Here is a 15850-nt window from a genome sequence, read left to right as displayed (position 1 = left end):
AGCCAAGGCTTGGCGGTTCAGAGAGGGGAGTTGTCCCTGGGACCTGGGCAGTCAGGAAGGGCTTCATGGAGGTGAAGGGCAAGAAGACGAAGGAGTCAGATGCTGGAGGTTTGGGGCCCGGAAGACAGGGAGAACAGAGACCCTCAGACAGAGTTTTGGATGTCAGGAAAAGGAGCCTTCATCCTACTTCTTCCTTACGCCAATGGGGGAAGTTCACATTCTAGGTATGAATCTACCCTCGAATTCATGGCTTCCTCCATTTCAACACATTCTTATTCAGCAGCCACTGGCAAATGGGGTTATAGAGAGGCATCCCTCAAGGAGCTCTGCATCTGTGTTCAGGCAGACCTGTGATCATCCAAAGACTGGAGATAAGTGCTGTTACTGGGGGAGACATGGAGTGCCACCTGGCTTGGCCAAAGGAGGGTCACCAAGGAGGGAAAGGGGAGTGGCGGGGTGGTTTTTCAGGGACACAGATTGCAATTTATCTTGGGGTTCTGGGGAATCCTCGAGGCTGTGAAGGCTGCTGGCCTGCTGATTAACTCATCCCCCACTCAACTTTCCAGTAAGGTCCCGTCCCCTTGGACAGGAGCTCAGCCTTGCCTCTTTGTATGGATGGCACCCTTGATTGGTCTGATCATTTTAGTCTCTCATTCCAGAGGAAGGGGGCTGAAGAAGGCGAGACTCTGCTTCACCACCCTGAGCAGAGTCTTTTTGCTTTGAGTTGGATGGACATCTGAAGTAGACAGCTATTGTCTGGGGGCAAGGAAGAGTGTGACAGGACAGTGTGGCCCCATCCTCCTCACATGTTCCTTTGTAGGCAGAGCTTGAAGTTTACTGGGAGGAGGTGGGCGGTTGTTCAGTGTCCCTGAGCTGCCTCAGGAGCCTGCCTCCTGCTCATTGGGGCCCTTCAACATTAACATCTCTAATGGATGGAGGTGGCTCCATCTGAGGTCAACTGGTGGGAGAGAACATCAGGGGCCTTGAGAAGGAAACTCCCTTAGTGTGGCATTCAGTCTTCATGGTACAAAGAGATGAGACCATGTTGAGTGGCCAAGCTGGTGAGGCAGGATCCATGGGCTACAGGTTCTTTGGTCATTGTTGGGGATCATCTCTGCTCAGCCAGGCCCATTCCTGCCCAAGGTCATTGTGCTGGAGGGACAGGAGGCACCAGGAAGTGGCCAAAGTGGTCCAATGCACTGAGATGAGGTGTGGGACAAGATGGTGAGCTGGCCTTGTGGCCAGAAGACAGGTGCTGGCCTTTGTTGTCTTTGGGGCATCTCCAACAAGAGGGAAGTTGTTTTTCCCAGGGTGAGTCATTAAGGTCCATCAGCAATTTCCATTTCCATTCAACAAATACCTTTTCTATAAGACCCAAAGGGGTACAAAAGGAGCTCCTGCTTTAGAGGAATTTGGTACTTATAATAGGTGGCCAATTTGGGTGCTGACAGAGAGACCAAAAATGTTCTAGAGCTTCAAAGGAGAGTGAGATCATAGGATCATAGGCAGTGGGAAGGGACTGGAAACAAGCTCCAATAGTAAACATTCCTGAGTCCCTGCCAGGAGCCAGGTGCTGTGCTGAGTACTTTATATCCCTGATTTCATTTAATCTTCCGCCCTCTGAGGTATGGATCATCCTCTTCTTTTATAGACTGGGGAACAGGCTCAGAAGACATGAAGTGACATTCCTAGGGGCACAGAGCTGGAAAGTGGCCAAGCAGAGACTAAGCTCAGATGTCTTCGACCCCCAAGTGCATACTAATATGCATGTTATGTGGCTGCCCCATGAGACAGGTGGGGTCTGAGATGAGTCTGGAGGGTGGGAAGGAACTTGTCAGATGAAGACAGGAGGAGGGCATTCCATGCTGAAGGTATGGCCTGAGCAAAGATGCAGAGACAGTGTGGTACCAGACATGTGTGGTTTAGCTCAAAGGGAGTCTTCTAACATAAGGCCAGAAGAGAAAGTTTAGGCTCATTGCGGAAGGCCTTGAGGGCCTAGGGCCAGGGGCTTGTGCCCCTTCCAGAGGCCACAGGAATCACTGCAAGAGGGAAGAGGCCCATTCTGGCAGCACTGAGGAAAAGCCCAATGATGAAGAGAGGAAGTGATGACAGAGAAGGGAAGAAGCAAACTAAGACTGTGGAGGCAGGAGGGCATGTTGGAGAGTGGGCTGGAGGCAAGAGGAAGAGGGGAGGAGTGGCCTCCCTCATGTGGGCGGTGGAGTGTTCTCAGACAAAAGCAGCCCAGGGAAGCTTGTCCTGGGCTGAAGGTGCAGCAGGCAGACCTCAGGGAGAAGCCCAGCAGCACGCTCCACCCTGGGGAGGAGCGTGAGGGGCCTGGCGTGAGGCTGACGGGTAAAGGAAGAAAGGGGCCTTGTGAATGGTCAAGGTGAGAAAACGACCCTCTGTTGATTTGGTTGGAGGGATGCAGGGACAGCACCTGGTGAGAAGCACACTGTCCATACTCGAATATTTTCCTCAGACCCTGATCTTGCTATGATGTGCTGGGAGTCTGTGAGTCCATGTATCTTGGTGAGAGCTGAGGCAACTCTTGGGGGAGCAGGTTCCTACAGGACGGTATCTGCTTTCACTTGTCCCATGTGGCATTGGACCTGTGGTGCTGGCTATGTGCTGGACCAGGGTCTGCACAGGGGACCAGGGTGTGTGCCCTGGACCCAGGCTGAAGTAGCCATGCCCACACCATCCCATCTCTGGGAATCCCCAGCTCGTCTAGTCAGACCTACCAGGTCAACCCTTTGTCTGTTGGCACGTGGCTTACCTCCATGGCTTTGCTCAAGCTCCTCCAGTTAGCACACATTACTTCTTCCAGACCTGGCTCAAGGTTTACCTACTCCAGGCAGCCTTCCCTCAGGAAAAGCCCTCACGCTGCACTCGGCAGCTTGGTGTACACTTGTATGTTCTTTCCTCTTACTTACAGTCTCTAGACTTTATTTTTCCTGTATGTTCATCTTGTCTCCCCAAAGAGATGATAAGGTCTTTGAGGGTAGCGATCAAATCTTATGTCTTTCTTGTCTTCCACATACCACCTAAAATTGGCTCGCAGAAGGCTCAACACTCACAGAACATCAAATGGGTGGGAATTCCCTTCCACCCACACATGGGCCCTGGGACTCTAGGAATGTCACCCCAAAACATACCCAGAGGATGTGGGGAGACACAGGGGGAGCAGAGCCAGGGAGGAGCTGAAGCACACCTCCACCATGATGGTTCTGTAGAATGATGCTCAGCTTGGGGGGACCTTGGTGATGGTCCAACGCTCTTACTCCACTGACGGGCAAAGAGAAATCCCAGGTGGGGCATAGGTGCCCAGGGGCCCGGTCCTGAGACAAGGCTCTGAGGAACACCACTAAAATCAGCAATGACCCCCTTTGCTAAAACCCAGATTTCCAGCCTCAGATTTTTGCCCCATTTTGGAAAATGCTCTTCTCTCCATGACACTTCTCTGGCCAGCTTTTCTTTATCTCCTTTGTCATTTTTTCTTCTCTATCCGGCCACTAAATATCAGAGTTCCTCAGGATTCAGTCAGTGGATTGTTCTCTTCCCCCCTCTATCCTCTCTCCCTAGGCAGACATCCCACCACAGTTGGAATGACCACATCCAACTCCTGCCTGGCTCTGGCCCAGAATTCTCTTGAGTTTTCGATCCATCCACCTTCCTGCCTCTTTAGTAACTTTTGTGTGTCTGTCCTAAAGGCACCTTACACTCAATGTGTCTGAAACTGAGTTTATGACTTCCCTTAGCATTCTTTCAAAAAACCTCATCCCTGCCCAGTGACCCCTACTCAGTGCAGAAACCGCCCTCCACGCTGTGCACAGGTCAGAAATCGAGGCATCGTCTTTCTTTCCTCTTACGCAGAATCCAGCAGTTTTGTTTCCAGAACATCTCTTTAGCCACTTCTCCCATCTCCACCACTGCCAGCATGCTTCAGGCCTCCCCCGTCACCCGATCAGGGGGAACAGTCTCCTGCCTGGGCTCCCTGCTTCCTTCCGTGTCTCCCTATATCCGTTCCCCACACAGCCGTCTGTCATCTTTTTAAAACTTTAAGCAGATCCTGTCTCTTCCCCACTTACAACCCTTTACTGGCTTCTTTTTTTTTTATTTATTTCTTTTAAAATTTTTATTTTTTTCGGATGTACATCATATTTTGAATTCTGTGTACATTACATCATGTTCACCACCCGAACACTAATTATAGTGCATCCCCTCACATGTGAGCCTAATCGCCCCTTTTGCCCTCCCTCCACCCCCATTCCCCAATGGTAACCACCAGTCCAATCTCCAATGCTATGTGTTTAGGCTTCTTGTTTCTCTTAGGATAAAGGCCCAGATGTTACCGAGGCCTATGAGCCTATGAGGACTTGACTGCTGCCTGCGCACCTCTCTGCCTCAGCCTCCCCTCACTCTGCATTGTAGCCACTCTGGCCTTTCCCTTCCTGGAAGTCCCCACAATCCCACTAATCTCAGAGCCTCGAAACAAGCCTGGGAGAGGCCCTCTGTCACGTGTTTCCATATCAACATTTCACATTCATTTGTGAAACCATTTAATTCATGTTTCTCTCTCTACCAGCCTAGAATATAAATTCCACGAGGTGAGGGGCCTCGCCTGGCACATAGGAGGAGCTCGGGAAACTCCTGTTGACCCTTAGGCTCTCTTAGGGCTGACGCTTCCAGGTTCTGGTAACCAAGCTTTGGGGCAGATTCGTGTTGTCCCTGTGCTGCGAAAAGTGCAAGCACCTGGGCCCAGCACTGGGGGCAATGGACGGGGGCAGTTGCTGGGGGCCCAGAGGGCCTGGAGCATAAGGCTCCAGGGAGATGATGGTCACAGGGACAGAAAAGAGAATGACCAAGGGGCTTGGCCTTGAATTGGGGGAAGAATTGTTTTATGTCCTGGCAATATGAGAAAGGAGGACGGCGAGTCCACTCCCAGCCTTTATCACAAGGTGGCAGCCCTTGTGTTCTCTTTAAATCACTATCACATGTTGGAGACTGAGTCACATCCTCTGTCAAGTCACCTTCTCACTGGGGCAATTACAGGGAGCCAGGAGGCCTTCAGCAGGTGGGGTCTTACTGGCAGAAGAAGCCAGGAGGGGCAAAGGGAGAGAAGGCTCCTCCTCCGGGCCGTGCTCAGCAGGGTCTCTGCGGCCCACAGGGAGGCGTAGTGTTGCCAGGTGCTGCTATTCCAGAGGCCCGTGGGCTGGCTGGGCTCCTAGGCAGGGCCCACATGGCACACGGGGTCTGGTATCTGGAAGATCTGGGGCACTGGTGAAAAGCTTTCATGTCACCTGCGTTTTGAAATTTTCAAACAGGGCAGGGGAAATTTTCAGATCAGACAAGCTGGGCTGCACAGCATGAAACCAAAGGAGGCAAAGAGAAGCGCAGGCCTGACACCCGGAGGAGGCTGGGTTCCTCTCTGTGGAAGCGTAGGTAGGCTGCTAACCGAAGCAAGCCGGTGAAAACCCTGGTGACCGCTTTGCTGAACGTGCTGAACACATGGCACAAACAGAAAGAACCTTCATTCTCTCTTATCAGCCCCTGCAAACATGTCTTTGGATCCATCCTCCCCCGCAGGGACCCCCAGGCAGCTCCCATCGCTTGTCTGGTCAGGCTCATGTAATGAAGCATCTGGCCCCTGGGACACCAAACTCAGCTCGTTCCACTGGAAGTGTCTCCCCACCCAGTCAGGCTGGGGAAGCTGCAGGCGGCAGAGGAGAAGAGTCTTCTCTGGCTGCTCTCTCTGCTGATTTCCCCCTTCTAGGAGAGCCAGGCTGCTGCAGGGTGGAGGGTGCAGGTGAGAAAGGAGAGGGAGGGCAGGGCAGGGCCTGCCTGGCTTCGTACAGCTGCATCCAGCATTCCCGTCCTCAGGCACGGCAGACTGCCCAGCTGGATTCTCTTGAGGGGGGTCTGCAGTCACTTGGAGCCTCTTGTCTTCCTGAGGTTCTTTCACCAGATGGTCTGACAGGCCATGCTCCTGGGTCCCCGCATGGGATTTCTCTGGCTCCATCAGTCCTCACCTTGTCCTTTCAGGTTCCTTTTCTGGGGGGTTCGGATCTGGCCCTCACACCCATCCTTGCTCCACCGAACCCTGTGTGATATTGTGATTTATAATAAGAAATATGTATTTGATCTTCGTCCCTGTTCCTGGCACAGGGCTCCTAAAGCCCTTGGAATTTCATAAGTGATGAGAGCGATAAAGATGTCTCTTGCTATGTTAATAAGGTGACTTTTGGAAAGCCCCTAGGTCACGTAAGGCTGGGAGCTGGTTGCCGGAGAACCAACCCTGCGATTAGGGGGTTGGAACTCTCAGTTCCCCTACCCCTACAGGGGAGTAATGAAGCCTCCATAAAAACCCAAAGGAAGGCCTTCGGAGAGCTTCCGGGTCAGTGAACAAGCAGAGATTTGGGGAGAGTGGTGCACCCCTTCCCACATACCTTGCCCTCTGCATCTCCTCCATCTGGCTGCTCCTGAGTTATATCCTTTTATAATAAGCTTGTAAACAGTAAGTGAACTGTTTCCCTGGGTTCTGTGACCTGCTCTAGCATGTTAGTCCAACCCCAGGAGGGAGTCAAGAGAACCTCTGTAGCACAGGTGACAACTTGGACTTGCGATGGGTGTCGGAAGTGTATGTGTGGGGGGCAGTCCTGTAGCACTGAGCCCTTAACCTGTGGGATCTCATGCTATCTCCAGGTAGATAGTGTCAGAATTGAGTTGAATTGTAGGACACTCAGCTGGTGTCACAAAATTGCTTGGTGTGGGAACAAAACCTACACATCTGGTGTCAGAAGTGTCACGTGATAGTGACGTGACAGCAAAGGAGATACACAGGAAAAGTGGGGTTTTCCAAACATCCCAGAAGCTCAGGCCCTTCCAGGCAGCTCTCTCTTCTCCTACCACTCCCTCTCACACTTTTCAGGGGTCAGACACCACTCCTTTTTTTTTGGATGTGTGAGGAAGATTGTCCCTGAACTGACATCTATTGTCAATCTTCCTGTTTTTGCTTGAGGAAGATTGTCCCTGAGATAACATCTGTGCCAATCTTCCTCTATTTTGTCTGTAGGATGCCACCACAGCATGGCTTGATGAGTGGTGTACAGGTCTGCACCTGGGATCTGAACCTGCAAACCCTGGGCCGTGGAAACAGAGTTTGTGAACTTAACAGCTATGCCACTGGGCCAGCCCTGAGACACCACTTCTTGTGCTCCTCAAGTTCTCAGGACATCTGTCAAATTCTTTGAGACCTTCAATCCTTGGCTGAGGGTGGGGGTGATACAAAGCCCACTGGAAATGTCCCTGGAGGGACTGAAGGCAGTGTGCCTGCAGTCTCCTGAGGACCTGGATGTGGGGCTGATTGCAGCACGACTGATTTCCCAGACTCTTCCTCAAACAGCAGATGTGGTCCAGCACCTGAGTTAGGTACAGCACGTTTGGCACCTACTAAATTGTTCTTGGCCTTTGGGAGCCCAAACACCAAGACAAAAGGAACAGTCACCTATATCCTACTTCATGAGCATCATAAAAGGCAAGAATGTGTTAAAAAGTTGGGGCAGGAGAGTAAGACAAGTATAGGGAGAATCTAGAGCAGGAGAGGCACAAACAGAGGCTGGGAGGAGAAGAGGCGTGGATGGAAGACATGGAGAAGACACTAACCTGATATTTACAGGTCCGGCCCGTTGGGCCCTCCAAAGAGTCTCATTCATTTCATTGAGTCTTTCCAAACCCTGGAGGAGGATATTATTCCCATTTTAGAGATGAAATAGGAAAACTGAAGCTCCCAAAAGCAAATGGCTCATAGTGTAGTAGCAGAATTTGGGTGTCAATCTAAGTTAATCAGTATCTCTCCTAGAAGGTTCCGATTGTTCCCTTTCCACTTTAAAAATAATTTCTAGTTATAGAGGTAACACTGGAATACATTCTCCACGCTAAAAAGATAAATAAAACTTTGTCTTCTCACTCCCTTGATTCCAATCTATTTTTAAAGGGAAGATCCCAGAAGTCACCCTTAGTAAATTCTGACCTGTTTTGGGGGCTCTCTTGAAGCCTGCTGGTTGAGCATGCACACTGAGATCCCTTAAGTCTGACCCCAGATTAGTCTAGTGAGCTTTTTTCATTGATAATTTAGCAGAGATCTGGCAAGCCCTGGCAGATTTTGAATTCTGCAATAAAGAGGTGTCTGTCTTGTCAGGGTTTGCAGAAATTTCAGACAATAGCTCTTAGTTCTGCTGGGACCAAGGTTTAAACTCTATGGTAGAAGGTACGTGTGATTCTCAAACAGGATGTATTTTTAAAGGAAACTGATGTTTTGGAGTGTAAGGGGGCTTATTAAGAAAAGGCAAGTGCTTCAGGCAAGGAGAAGAAAGACAGACGGGGAGAGGCATCAGGGTCCGATCCGCGGGGAAGTGGAAGAGAGGGGATGATGAAGAGTGGGGGTGCCAGAGGGTGGGGGATTAATGAGGGAGGCTGTTTTATCCCAGATAATTTTATACTTTGCCATCAAGTTCCTTGTTTAGCCTTGACAAAAAAATTTTTTAAAGAACTGGGATTCTGTTTAGAATCATCAGGGTACCAATCAAAAAATGCTGCTCCTTGGGCCTGAGGAATTTTATTCCAGCTTTGTTCTAAGGCACCCCTCCAATGAGCAGTTCCAGTTAAATTAAGTGTCCCCAAAAGCATCCACTGAAGGCCCAAATCATCCCTGGCGAAGTTCTGCCGTGTAGAGAAGTACAGGGGTATAGCAGTTTTGGGGGCACCTGTCAGAAGCCATTTTTCCAAGAGGGGGTCACAGGTTAGACTGAGAAGACTCCTGGTTACTGTCAGCCAAAAGCTACAGTCATCTAACCGTGTGTCTGGGCCCTGATCTAGCGGTCAGTCACCTCTAAACACAGACCCAACAACCTGAACCCCGACAGGTGGAATACATGAGAGAGAGAATGCGCTCTCTCTGAATCAAAGCCAAGCTCTCAGGACAAACAGCTAGGAGGACAATTTCCTTTGGTTCTATTGGTGACCCATAGCAGAGTCTGTCCTCAGAGGGTGCTGGTCTGGAGAGAACCACCAACTCTCGGTCTGTGAGCCCGCCTCAAACAGCCAGCTGATAGGAAAGATACTGGCTCCACTCTAGGATCCTCCTCTTCACGACAAAATAACACTAAAGGACACAGCACAGAACAAAGGGACAGAGGGAAGCACATCACCAAGGACGCGGCCCCAAAGGGGAACATTAACCAAACACAAATACCAGGATTTGACAAGTGAATAAACAGCCGAGGAATTCTACGCAAAGACAGCAGAGTTGAGGTCCAGTGGAGACTTGTCCATGTGGATGGTGTTCCATGGGCCGTGAGGCTCAAGCAGCCCGGGGGGCAGTGTACCTGGGCAAGGGCCAAGGTCCACAGTGGCAAGCAGGTCAGGCTGGATCTGAGTCACAGCACCAAGATGACAGTCAAAACTCAAACAAAACCGGAGACAAAATTAGCCTGGGCTGTTTATTTATAAACTTGCAGCCGCAAGGGAACCATCTGCAGTCACTTTCATTCCAGCAGGGGCTCAAAGGCGTCTGAGAGGAGAGTGAGGTTTACAGAGAGAAAAGGAGGCAAGATGAGACAGTCTCTGATTGGCAAGCATCCTATTAGGGGGGATTGTTGGAAATGGGGAGACGCTGATTGACCTTCAAGTACACTTGCAGTCCTTGGTTGGTTCACTACCCATAATTTACAAGACTGGGAAATTCTCAGGTTTTCCTGCTTTTTTAGGAGGACTATTTTCAGAGGTTTCTGAAGTCTAGGGGCCGTAGGAGGCTGTCTGGGCCAGGCAGAGGCCAAGCGGGACACCCTTCTTTTGTGCAGCAGTGTGTTCTTTGTAGTCCCACGAGTGCCGTTCTTGGGACACAGTTTTCTTCTGTGTGCAAAGCCACTATGTTCGGGCCTGTGCAGGGGGTTGCACAGATGAATGAAGCATTGGCCACACCCTCAACAGCGAAAGAGACAGCTCCAACGGGCCAATTTTGTGATACTCGATGCGACGAAGTAAGTGAAGTGATGGAACTGCAGAGAGGGCAGGAGTAGTCAGTCCTCTGAGAGGTGGGACTTGATTTGTTCTCCAGGGCCTCTGGAGGAGCGACTGGAGAGTCTGGGTATTTCCTTCCATGTCGCCAGTGTTGAGCAGCTGCTGATGCCAGGCCCTGTGCTAAGTGCTGGAGACACATCTGCGAACCGTTTGGTCCTTGCCTTCCTGGAGCTCTCATCAGACAGACAGGGCAGACTTTGAAGAAGCAGTTCCAAGTGTGCTGAGCAGTGGAGGAGAAGCACAGAAGGCCAGGGAGCATGAGACAGGGCCTTATCCTGACTGGGCCAGAGGAAGCATTTTAGGAAAAGATATTTAAAGGAGCCCAGAAGGAGAGTTAGTGAGGCCAAGGGGTGGGAAGGGGATTGGCGCAGCCTGAGAATTCCAGGCAGAGGGAACAGCACGTGCTAAGGCTCCCAGGTAGCAAAAAGGATGACATGTTCAAGGAAATGAAAAGAGCCCAATAAGCCTGGGGTCAGAGAAGAACGGGAGAGTGGGCTTGAGGCTGGAGGGGAGGAGGACATGCAAGGCCTTATAAACCATACTAAGATGGCTGGACTGTGTCCAAAGAGCAGTGGGAAGCTGTGAAAGCATTTTATACGAGGGTATGACATCACGCTTGCACCTGAAAGATCGTTCACGCTGCTGTGGGAAAAGAAATTAGATTGGAACAAGCAGTAGTAGACATGGGGCCAGCTATCGCAGCCATTCCGGGAGCACAGATGGCTGCCTGGGCCCTGGTTGGGGCAGTGAAGATGGAGAATGGTCAGCGGTTTCATGAGGTGATTTAGGGTTTCGTGAGGGTTTCATGAGGGTGATTTAGGATTGATAGGACTCAGCAACTGATGGTCTGTTGGGGCTGAGCAGAGGGATTCTTCAGGAATGGGTCCTGGGTCTGTCTATACCACTGTTTCCACTTCCCATGGGGATGCCAATGAGTGGGGGACGAGCATATGTTCAGCTCTTAACTCCTTCAGTTTGAGATGCCTGTGAAACATCAAAGTGGAAATGTTGAGTCAATGAATGAGTTTACGGGGTTTGAAGGTTAGAAGAGAGGGCTGGCTCGAATTGAAATGTAGGAATCATTGACACATAGATTTTAAATGAAGCCATACGTAGAGGGGCTGCGAGATTACCTTGAGAGACAAGCCAGAGAGAGAGAGGAGGGTCCAGGCCAGAGTCCTGAGGAGGTACTGCAGCAGAGAAGGAGCTGGCAAAGGAGGCTGAGAAGGAAGAGCTGGAGACAAGAAAACAGGAAACGGAAGCATGGAGGCCAAGGGCAGAGTTTTCTGAGACTAGGGATGAGGTCAGCTGTCAAATGCTGCTGCGATGTCAAGTAAGATTGAATAATTGTTGACCTTAGAGCATTTCTGGAAGAGCATTGGGAGCAGAAGCCACATTGAAGGGTGGGGATGAGTAAGTGGAAGGTGTTTTAAAAGGTCACCCTGGGTGGGGGAAGGGGTTGAGGTGACCAGCCTGCGGGGACTGGTATAGGAATCTGGGAAGAAATATCAGAACTCGAGAGTTTGGAGTCTCACACTGGCTAAGAAAGCATGGATCTCAATGCCAACAGGGAGGAACAATTGGAAACTTGGCTCCAGGTGGCTCCCAGAAGCAAAGAAGAAAGTGTGTGGGAAGGAGAAGGGGCCATCGGAGTCCCGCAGCGACCACACTGAGCTTCCAGCCGTGCTCATGGGCCTGGGATTAAGACCCACATCCCTGCAGGTTCCTGGCCACATAGGCCCCTGGGAGGCCTCCAAGGGTCAATTAAGGAACAAACCCAAATGAACAAAAGTAAGGAAGCATTGTGTGGGGGTTAAGAGAACTGGCCTTTGAAGCAGAAAAACCTGTATTAAAATTTTGGCATCACCACCTGCTCTCTGTGTCATCCAGAGCAAGTTTCTAAACATATCTGCGGGTTAGAAGACAAAGTCTGTTTTCAGAAACGTTATAGTATGAAAATGTGCGTGGATTAGAACGGAGAAAATATGAGATTGAAAAGCCCTTTTCCTTAGATTTTCTCTTCTGGATGCTAACCCTCCAGTTATGAATAAGGCCCTTCCTGAATCTGTGAAGGAAGAAAAGAACAACAGGCTGGCCTGCCTCAGCCAGCAGTGCCACTCCCTCGGGATGGAGTGACTGGGAAACAGAACCTCAGGTGACAAGGTTCCTCAGCGCTGTGCCTGATCCAGTCTGGCTGTCCTGTTGGCTGGAGCTTAGCGCAGATCTGTCCGCCCGGCCCCACCTGTCTAGGCAGGTCTATCTGCCTCAGGGCCCTGGGACGGAGGCCAGCCTTCACCCTCTCCCTACCCACTCGCACAGCTCTCTCCCCAGGTAGTGCCATCAAAGGTCAACAGTGGGCCTGGAGCTGGCACAGCAAACACATTTGTGCATCATCGTCATTACTAAACCTATTAACGCCACGTGTCTGGTGGGTACTGACAGCCCAGCCATAGAGCAAGCTGATGACACCATACCACAGCAATCCCCTGCCTCACAGCGGAAGGCCCAGAGGCCCCATTCCAGAGCGGCAGTGTGGATGGAGGATGTCCCCAGCTGGTAAGCTGTCCTGGCCAGTGGTAGAGAGATACTCTTTCTTTCCTGGATTCCTAGGCCAGGAGAAGCTTTCTGGGCAGGTGCTCTGCTCTGAATGCAGGCCAAGGAGGCATGTGGGGTCTGCGGGCGATGGCTGGGGCTGTGGGAACTGGGAGACTCCCAGCGTGGTCTGAAGCACGTGAGATTCCCAGGAAAGGCTGGGAGACTTTGGTTATTCCCTTTGGATTTGAAGAACAGGTCACAGCTCTCACAGACGGGATGCAAAGGGACTTGAGTAAGGGAAAGATGAGCCACACAGTAGAAGTTTCTGCAGGATTCCCTTGATGGGCAGGGTACTCTCTCCCCAATTCTCTCCCCAGAGCACTCCACTGGCCCTGCCACATGGGCTTTCAGCTCTTGAACGTCCAGAGAAGAATTTCTCCTCTGTGCCAGTGCTTGCTGGCCATGCCAGCATGTTTCCATGGGAACCCTCTTCCCAAAATGGACAGGTGTGCCCTGGCTTTATGTTGATATTGGTACGTGCCAGGACAGGGCCTGTGCCGAGTCTCTATGGCTTGAATTTGTCCACTCCTGGGCTGTGGTAGAGAAGGCACGTGCTCGGGGCTCTACCCTTAGTAGTTGAGCAACCTTGGGCAAGTTATTAATCCTCTCTGAGTTTTCAGTTTCTTATCTGTAAAACTGGATTAAAAATACCACTGCAGCAGGTGATCAAGGTGATTCAGCCTTACATGATGAGTGCAAAAGAGCGCTGATCATGAATCAGGGAATCCAAAACCTAGCTCAGGCCTTTAGTTGCAGACTAGCCCTGCCTCTTGTTTTGCTTTAATTTCCTCTTGTACAGTGGGGGTGGGGGAGAACTGACTAGGTGGCTGTTAAGGTGCTCTCTGCCCGGTTCTGACCCAGTCGCTGTTGTTTTCCTACCTCTGGGTGGGATTCTCCCTAGGAGGGGAGGGGAGGTCATAGCCTGGCATTCACCCAGCTGGGATGTCGCAGAGCATTCCTGTTTGGTTCTCTTGTCCTCCTGAGGTGGTACCAAGGACAATGCCTCTGGTGCTCCCACCAGGAGAAGCTACATTTCCTCTGCAGGTGAACGAGTGCCCCAGGCTGGGGCTGTGTTGTGGTTAGGCTGGGTGGTCCCCTCAGACTCAGCACCCAGAGGGGAATGGTCAAATTGCCAGACTTTCCTGACAAACTGGATGCATGAGCCAGAGGCTGCCCTCCACCAACGCAGAATCCAGAACCTTCCCCGACTTCCCTCTGGAAGGGCATTTAAGGCCATATCACCAGGCCCATCTCTCAGTCACGCCGGGGAGAAACTAAAGGATATGGAGGCAGAAGACTTGGACCAGAAGCTCCTTTTACAACTCATTAGTGGAGGGACCTTAGTGGAGACCTTTCACCCCTGAGGAATATAGCTAGTATAAATGAGGGAACATCTATGAGTTTGATTAGCGAGATGCCTGGCACCTAGTCGGTGCTCAGTGAATGCTATTGAAGTCTTCACTTGGTTGTCAGAGCACTAAGGGCTACAGATGGGCCAAGACATTGATCCCCTGGCCCTTCAGGACTGCCAGGAGGTACCTGGGGCTATCCAAGACCCCCAGCTGATCACCTCAAACCACAAATTGCCTCATCTGGTCACCCTGTGTGAATATCACCATCTTCCATGTGCTAGGAGGCATAGAGGTTGGGAAGCACTGGAGGGTCTGGGGAGCTCAGAGTCTGGAGATGGTGGGAAGGAGAGAAAAGAGAGGGACCAACAGGCAGAGTAGCTGTGTGACTTGAAGGATGTCAGGGCTCGTGCTGTGGGGGGGGTCTCACGCTCCCTCTGTAAATGGCGGTGAGCAAGTCACAGTGCCCTTCTCTGCAGTAATGGCTGATGCAGGAGGGCGAGTATCCTGTGGGCTTGAAGCAGGCAGCTCATCTCACTCCTTCCCCAACTGCCAAGGGTCTGTTCTTCACACTGCACATCAGAGAATGGACTTCACGCTGTCAATCTCACAGATCAGGAAACCAAGACACGACGAAGGGAAATGACCGCAGGTGACGAGGGGAATCATGGTCGATCTGGAACTTTAGCTTACACATCCTGGTGCTCAATGACTGGGGCTGTCCAGGCGCTAGAATCCAACCCTTTCCTCATCTACTCCCTGACCTCTGAGAGATAAGTCCCAGTGTCCTATTCGGTGTTTTCCCATGGGTTTTCTTTCTGGAGAGGCTGCCACGTCAGTCTGACTTTGTCAACTGTCAATAGCCTGTTCTGGCATCAGACCTTGTCCTGGGGACCTTCCGCTTGTCAGTGACAGCAGAGATGGAGCCCTCTTTGTCCCTCAGCACTGGCAGCACATCAGAATCCATCAGTGAACTTTAAAAAGGACTGATGCCCAAGTCCCACCCTAGACGAGTTAAATCAGAATCATTAAGGGAGGGGCCGGCCCGGTGGCACAACGGTTAAGTGTGCATGTTCTACTTCTCGGCGGCCCAGGGTTTGTCAGTTCGGATCCTGGGTGCGGACATGGCTCCACTTGGCACACCATGCTGTGGCAGGCATCCCACATATAAAGTAGAGGAAGATGGGCATGCATGTTAGCTCAGGGCCAGGCTTCCTCAAAAAAAAAAAGAAAAGAATCGCTAAGGGTAAAGCCTAGGCACAGGTATTTTTCTCAAAAGCTCCCCAGGTGGTTCCAATGTGCAGCCAGGATTGAAAGTCACTACATGGGAGAATAACAGTGTGACCTTGGGAAAGAGCCATGAGCTGAAAACCTCACTGTGGCTTCTCTATTCTTTCTTCCCAACATGCTTCATGACATTGGGCAACATACCTCTCTCTTTTTCCTCAGTTTTCTGTCCTAAAATATGATTTGTATCCCTTTCATATTTTCTGTTCTGTTCTGTTGAGCTGATCTTTTTACAGTAGTCTTGGTCTCTTTCCTTTTATTCTTTCATTTATTTATTTATTCATCCAACTTTTAACGAATGCCTGCTATGACAGGAATGTGCTATCTGCTGGGAGATGGCAAAGAACAGGAAGGCCAGGTCTCACGAGTGTGTGTTCTGCTGGGATTGACCCTATTGTTCTTTCTCTTTTTATTAATAAGTCTATAGTATTTGAAAATTATATTTTTTCTGGATACAAATTGCTGGTCCCTTTTTCATTTTGTCTCTCAGTTTTTCACTCCTTAACTAAATTCTTCTTGTCTTTAGTGTTTTGATCATAAGC

The 15850-nt window shown here is 50.7% G+C and overlaps 1 protein-coding gene across 1 annotated transcript in view; it reads left to right on the top strand.

Annotated features, from left to right (window-relative positions):
- Nucleotides 1-12515: 12515 nt before the first annotated feature.
- Nucleotides 12516-15850, top strand: part of PLB1 (phospholipase B1) — a 126983-nt gene continuing 123648 nt past the window's right edge. Inside the window, exon 1 of the mRNA XM_008517767.2 lies at nucleotides 12516-12633. The gene's annotated coding sequence lies outside the window, so the exon portion shown is untranslated. The remainder of the gene's footprint in view (nucleotides 12634-15850) is intronic.

This window comes from Equus przewalskii, chromosome 14 (genome assembly GCF_037783145.1).
Source record: "Equus przewalskii isolate Varuska chromosome 14, EquPr2, whole genome shotgun sequence".
In the NCBI taxonomy this organism is placed as follows: Eukaryota; Metazoa; Chordata; class Mammalia; order Perissodactyla; family Equidae; genus Equus; species Equus przewalskii.
The sequence above is the reverse complement of the archived record's forward strand: the minus strand, read 5'-3'. Positions and strand labels throughout refer to the sequence as shown.